Raw genomic sequence first — 6,904 nt, forward strand, 5'->3', positions numbered from 1 at the left:
TCACTATGGCGACTGCCTGAAGCGTCTCCCCACTGCCTTCTACCCAGCATTCTGTTCTGTTTACTCCGCCTACCTAATTTTCTGTCCTATTGGGCCAAGCAGTTTCTTTATTAATTAACCAATGAAAGTCCTACATCATTAAAGCATTTATATTTCCCACCTCCTGTACCTGCCATCATGGTCATTGCCATCATCACCACCAGGGTTTTTGCAGAAGAAATTAAGATACAAAGTGGGTTGAGACATTAGATATGTATTTTACCAAAAGTGCTTACACATTCAATTATCTAGAAGAAATATCCCTGGTTCTTCACCTCCCTTCATCCTCTAGCTCCCTCAGAGTGCCTTAGAGCACAGAGCCCCTCATCTCCTCTCCTATCCCCAGCCCCACAGCTCAAACCAAGCCTTTAAAGAGAGGGGGATGCCCGGTGACTCCAGTGATAAATTCCAACCCTGGCTCCTGCCTCTTCCTCAGGCTGTGAATAAATGATTGTTTTTACACCAGATGTGGAGGCCAGGGTGCTGTCATGTGATTTCAGTTAGGCCCACTAGAGACGAATCTGTCAATCACCAGGAGTTCCCGAGCGTTGCGCTTGGTGCCCAGCATCTTGTAGAGGCGTCACAGGCTCTGCACTTTAAAAGCACGTGATTTGCCAGGGAACTGAAGGAAAAGGCAGGGGATTGCCATCCAACAGTGGGAGACAGACACAGCTGGAAGCAAGTGGAGTCTGTCTGTGAAGGAGGCATTCAGCAGAGGCAAGGCCAAGTCTCCGGGGTCTGTTTTTCCAAAGCTTTGCTGTAACTGGGTGTTCTCCTGTCCCTGGCCGTTTTGCATTTGTCTTTTGCCTTAAAAGAAAAACAATCCCCTCAAAATGTTTGCTTTAGAAAGAGATGGCATCAGTTGCACAAATGGAAAACCAGTCTCACGTGTAATCAACAGAAAGGGATTATAAAATTAAATACAATGAAAGGCCAAACCGTGACTATCAATGACCTAACTGAATATTATTGTTTGCTGAAGATTAAGGTTTTGGTTGACCCTTTCCTGCGGCTTTTCAGGGGACTGCGGGCAAAGGCTTCAGCACTCCAGCTTGGGTTTGTTCAGATACCACCCTGAACATGGGCTTTGAGTGCATGTGGCTCAGTTCCCCGAGCCTTAATTTCCTTCTTGGGGAAGAAAAAAAGGTAGCAATGACAATGCCTCGGTGGCTCCAACATTGTTGGGAGTGACGTGTGTGACAGTGTCCTCCTCAGAATAACTCCACACACGTGGATTCCATCATCTTTTTGCTACAAAGCTAATGCCAACGCTAGTCTTTGGAGACTCCCTGCCTCTGTTTGATGGTGGCGTGGCAGACCTTAGCACCAGCGCCACTCCTTGCTCATCTAGCAAACACGTAGCCATCCTTCTAAGAGTTAAGACTTTAGCAGGAGGGCGACCTCAGTCTGGGCAAAGTCCAGGGGTAGAGGTGACAGTGGTTAGAAGGCAAAGTCCAAAGTGCTAGATAGACCCCAGCAAGTCAGTCTCTTCTGTGCAAGCAGAGAAGGGTCCAGCTCATTCCTTGGTGCTGAGATGGAAGGAGAACCTGGAAGAGGGAACATCCTTCATGCTAATGAGCAGGTCCAGGCAGCCAACAGGAGAGCAGATGTAACAATCTGCTGTCTCAGTGTGGTTGCTTCCGGACAACTCTTGACTCCAGTCCTGGGGATCTCCACCCAGTGCCCTCCACTCTGGGCGAAGGCCAGAGGGGCCTCCCAGATGAGGGTGTGTTCACTCAGGCCTGCTTGGCACTGGTTCCAAAGGGCTGCTGGGGTGTGCCTCACAGCCACTTAGCAAAGTGCAACCATGGCCTCCATTCCTACCATGCAAGGACCCACGGCTGCCCACAGAGAGCTGGCTGACGACCAGATGGCCACAGGTGATGGAAGCTGGAGTCAGGTACTACAAGACAATCTCTCTAAAGTCACCCCAGTTTTCAGGGAGGTGGGGATCATCCTTTTGCAATATCTAAGCATGAACTACAACACTGAAAATGTTGGTGAAGGAATCTATTTCAAGGGGAGCATGGGAACCTGTAGGCAGCCTTCCTCAAGCCCTGAGGCAGACTTCAGCACCCAACATGCACCTGAGGTGAGTGCTTTGCCTAGCACCGCCAACGGGAAAGACTGCATCCCTTCCCTTGGGCAGGGTGGAACTGAAGGAAGGTTTTGCATCTTGTAGACGACTCCATCTGTTGAGCCAGCCTTTCGCTCTGACGTCTACACAGAACAGATGTTCATGAACATGTCTACTGCCAGGGAAACCCAGCAACTATAAGACTCAGTGACTGGCCTTGGGTCGTGAAGCTAAGACGTGAGAAGCCGGGGCAGGAACTCAGATCTGTCTGTTGCCAGATTCCCATGTTCCCTCAGCTTCTCCCTCTCTGTAGTCACCTCTCCCCACCCTAGCGTGGCCCTTCAGTGTGGAAGTGCCGTTTTGAGGGTCAGGTGAATGCAGCTGTCATCTTGATGACCTCAGCCCTTGTCAGTATTAGGTAGCTCATCCGATAATTTTGCAGAGGTGAGCTGACCTCTGCAAAGGTGAATAAGGAGGGCTCAGGGATAAGATGAGCTCTGACATGTGAGGGAAACTGAGTGCCTCCCTTGAGGACCCTACAGGGGTCTCCTAGACTTGGGGGACCTTGTTCCTTTCTCCACTAGAAACTGATTCATTCCAAGCACTGTTCTGGATGCAGAAGCTGGGGGACTCCCCACCACTACCTGACCAGGTTCACTTGCTTATGAGTTTGACCTCCCAACTGCCAGTTTCCATGGTAATCTGAGAGCTCCTCCCACTCCTGGCTAGCCTTCCTTTAGCCCAGAGATAAGAGGCAGGTGAGTCAGAACCTTAGACCACTTGAAAGCATGTTCACACCCTGCATAAACATCTATGGCATTTGATGGTCTGCTAACACAGAACACACACCCTTCTGTGTTTGGCTGGGAGTGCCTGGTGGTGGTCTCTCTATGTGGAGCTGAACAGCCTCAGACAAAATGGAGGCTGGAGGCCATTGATGTGTTAGTTGGGATAAGGTGATCTGGGTATTGAGGGATCCCACCCCTGAAGAGGAGAAGAAAGAAAAACAACTGATCAAGGCTAGACAGGATTTCTTAGGGTTTCTCAAAAGCGAATTGTGGAGAGGAAGGCTTATTTTGCTTGCAGTTACACATTACTTTTCACCGTCAAAGGACATCGGGGAGAGAACTCAAGCCGCATAGGGATCTGCAGGCAGGAGCTGATACAGACACCATGCAGGGTGTTGCTTACTGGCTTGCTCCTAGTGGCTTGCTCCTAGTGGCTTGCTCCTAGTGGCTTGCTCAGCCTCCTTTCTTACAGAACATGGGACTACTACCCCAGAAATGGCAACACCCACAATGGGCTTCCCCGTCAACAAGAGTTAAGAAAATGCTTTACAGGCTTGCCTACAGCCTGATCTTACTGAGGTGTTTTCTAAATTGAGGTCCTCTTCTCTTAGATAACTATAGCGTGTGTTAAGTTGACATAAAACTAGCCAGCACACAGACTAAGAACAAACGGTGTGTTATATGACCTCCCCAAACTTACAGTCAGAATCCAGGTAGCCCGTGACAGAGTGTGGGAGAAAGGACCCCAGCGCCGAGAGAAGAAAGGATAGAAACAGCCCAGTGAGGTGGATGCCCTGCAGGCTCCCTGGGTCCTCCGGGCACAGTCACAGTTGGCTATAGCCTTGTGCACTTCCTTCCTCTGCCCAGGCCTCTGATTTTCATTCACTCAGGCCAAGCCCCACTCACCAGGCACTGTTCCCTGAACAGGGGAACAAGGCTGAGCCCTCTGGGCGAGCATGGTGACGGTGGAGAGAGATCAGTAATTAGGCAGGTAAATAACACGGAAGGAAAACACATGCTGAAGTTCCCATCAGGACCTGGCTGAGGTGAGGCAACATGGAGCAGCTGAGGGAGGACACTGACCAGACATCATCTGCAAAGACCTCCCCAGGGGTCGATATTTGAGCTCATCCCAAAGATGGAGGAGCCAAGCATTTCCATACCTGCCAAAGGTGTTCTCAGCAAAGGATAGGCGAGTATGGAGAGCCTGGTCGGGTGGAGAAGAAAAGCCGGAGTAAGTCTGTAGACAGCCCAGGCTGCTGTCACCAGTGACCACACGGTTGGTGCCTCAAACAGAACACTTCTCTCACTGGCAGAGACCTAAAGCCAAGGACGCCACAGCTGAGTGTGCTGTGAAAGTCCCAGAACAGAGACCTTCCTGTCTTGCATCGGCTTCCAGTGGTCCCAGGACCACCCCAATCCCTGTCCTCATCCTTGTCTGGCTTCCCCCTCCTCCCTGCCCTGTCTCCTCCATGGTGTGAGAACATCTGTCTCTGGGTTTCAACTCCACACTAACACAAAATGGTTTTATCACGGTACTTCACTATAGCCACAAAACATCCTTTCTCCCTGTAAGTCCACATTCCCAAGTTCTGGGCAAATCTTTTGGGGGACTACCATTTCACTCACTATATTCTTCCCTCTGGCTCCCCAAAATGCATATTCATTTCACATGCAAAACACATTAACACCTTCCCAACATCTAAAGTCTGAAGCCTGATGACACCTACCCTGTGTCCAAAATCTCCTCTGGGTACCATCAGCTCAAGAATTCCAAAGCTCATGGTCTGACCAAGGCAAAGGGGAGACAATGGGCTTGCTCTGACCTTGGAAAACATGCCTCAGCTATGGATGCTAGGACCAGAAATCAAGTTACATTTCCAAAATGTGGTGGTGGGACCAGTGTAGGAATAGCACTCTCACTCGGGAGGGGAGGCCTTGAAATGGAAGAGTCACTGGGCTCAAGCATGTCAGAGACATGAGAGGGCAGCCCATCTGGTTGAAGGCTCAAGGATACCGCTCTTTGGCTGAAGACTCCATCCTGCAAAGTTAGGGACTATTCTATTTATCTTGGGTCCTCATCTTGGGTAAGACTGGGCCCCAGTAGCTCTCAGCCCACTCTCTGGGCCAGACCCCCACACTTGGTGACTCTCGGAAAGACCCTCTGGACTCTCTAGGGCAGTGGGTTTCTACCTTCCTAATGCTGCAGCCTTTCCTCATGCTGTGGTGACCCCATCCATAAAATTATTTTCATTGCTACTTTATAACTATAATTTTGCCACTGTTATGAATTGTATTATCAATATCTGTGTTTTCTAGTTGATCTTAGGAGGCCCCTGTGAAGGGTCATTCAGTACCCAAAGGGGTCTTAACCCACAGGTTGGGAACTGCTGCTCTAGGGGTGTGTAAGAGAATGGACTGTGTTGATGGAAGGAAGAGACGGGAAGCCGCTTGGGATGCTGGTGTAGATAAGACAGGAGCTATTGGTGGCTTTGTCTGGATTCATCAGTAGTCAGAATACAGGTCCATAGTCAGATCAAGAGCTCAATGCTTGCCTGAGTTGAAGCTGGAAGGCAGCAAAGACTGCACGGAGGGAGTCAGAAAGGCTTCTCAGACTAAAAGACCATTGGGAGGAGGGGCTGCCGAGGAAGTGTGTGGAAACATGAGCTGCATAGCCGAACCCCCACCCGGCCACCCAGCAGCTGAAACTAGAGTAGGCCCCACTGGCCTCTATAGCAGACCTGAACACAACGTGAGAGAAGAGATTTCGTGGGGGAAAGATTGAAAGAGTTCTTCTTGAAGTCCAGCCGCCATAGTCCAGCTTGCTGAGAGGACCTCAGTGCTCTGCATCCCTGTGCCCCGCTCCTCACACCCGCTCAGCATCTCTGATGCTCTCTAGCACAGGCTCACATTTATTCCAGCAACCCACCAGCTGCCACCAGGCCACCTGCTCTCCTCGCCACTGTCACCAGCCCTGTGAAACCAGCCATCCTAGTGCCTGCTAATGATGCTGGAGACCGAGGAAAGTGACAAATAAAACCTCTGGACAGAGAAATGGAGGTGAGTGTGAAGACACACGTTTCACACTCAGAGGCGCCTGGGAGCTGCCTGCTCTGTACACAGGGTTCAGAGATGCTGGGATCTGGGGCACATCCATTCTGGCTCTCCACTAGGCAATGTCTGATGACAGCAGAGGAGGAGAGGGTGCCTCACACAAGCCACTTCCGGGGTGCCCGACACTACAGCCCAGTCCCTGTTGTACACAGCAGAATGGTCAATAGCTTTTACTACTTTATGGACAAAGAAACTAAAGGCTCAGCAGAACCACTGAAGAGGAACAAGGGAGAGCCAGGGTCTGCAGACTTGGTCTCAGGACCTGTCTGTAGACAGGTTTCCCTTGAGGCTTTGGGAAAAGCTAACTCGACAACTCAGGACAAAGAGACATCTGGAGGCAGAGGCCTGAGCTGACCCAAAGTCCAGAATAGGAACAGGAACGAGATCTAGAAAAATGGGACCAAAGAGGAGAACTTAGCTATGGCCCAACCCTGCCACATATCCTGACACAGTGACCACTTCCACTGTCCCAATAGCCATCTGTCCTTGGCTCATTTGTTTGTTCAATTTGTTAGGAAATGAACCCCAGGCAGTCACCCCACCCCTGCTGCTCCCTGGGCAGAGGAAAAAGAAGTTACTAAAATTCCTTGTGGAGGCCACACCCACGGGTCCAACCAACCACAGATGGAAAGTGTTTGGGGCCAAACTATGATGAATGTGAACAGTTTTCCTTGCTGTTGCTCTATAATCAATGACTATAATGACAATTTATGTAGCATTGACAGTGTGAGGTGTTAGCATAACCTAGATTATTTAAAGTATGTAGACAGATGTTATGTGCAAATAGTGTGTCATCGTGTATAAAAGACTTGAGCATCTGAAGACTTTAGTGCCTTTGGGAGCGAGGGGAGTCTTCAGGCAAATCCGTATGATCCCAAAGGATGCT

The sequence above is a fragment of the Arvicola amphibius genome, chromosome 5 (genome assembly GCF_903992535.2).
Source record: "Arvicola amphibius chromosome 5, mArvAmp1.2, whole genome shotgun sequence".
Classification (NCBI taxonomy): domain Eukaryota; kingdom Metazoa; phylum Chordata; class Mammalia; order Rodentia; family Cricetidae; genus Arvicola; species Arvicola amphibius.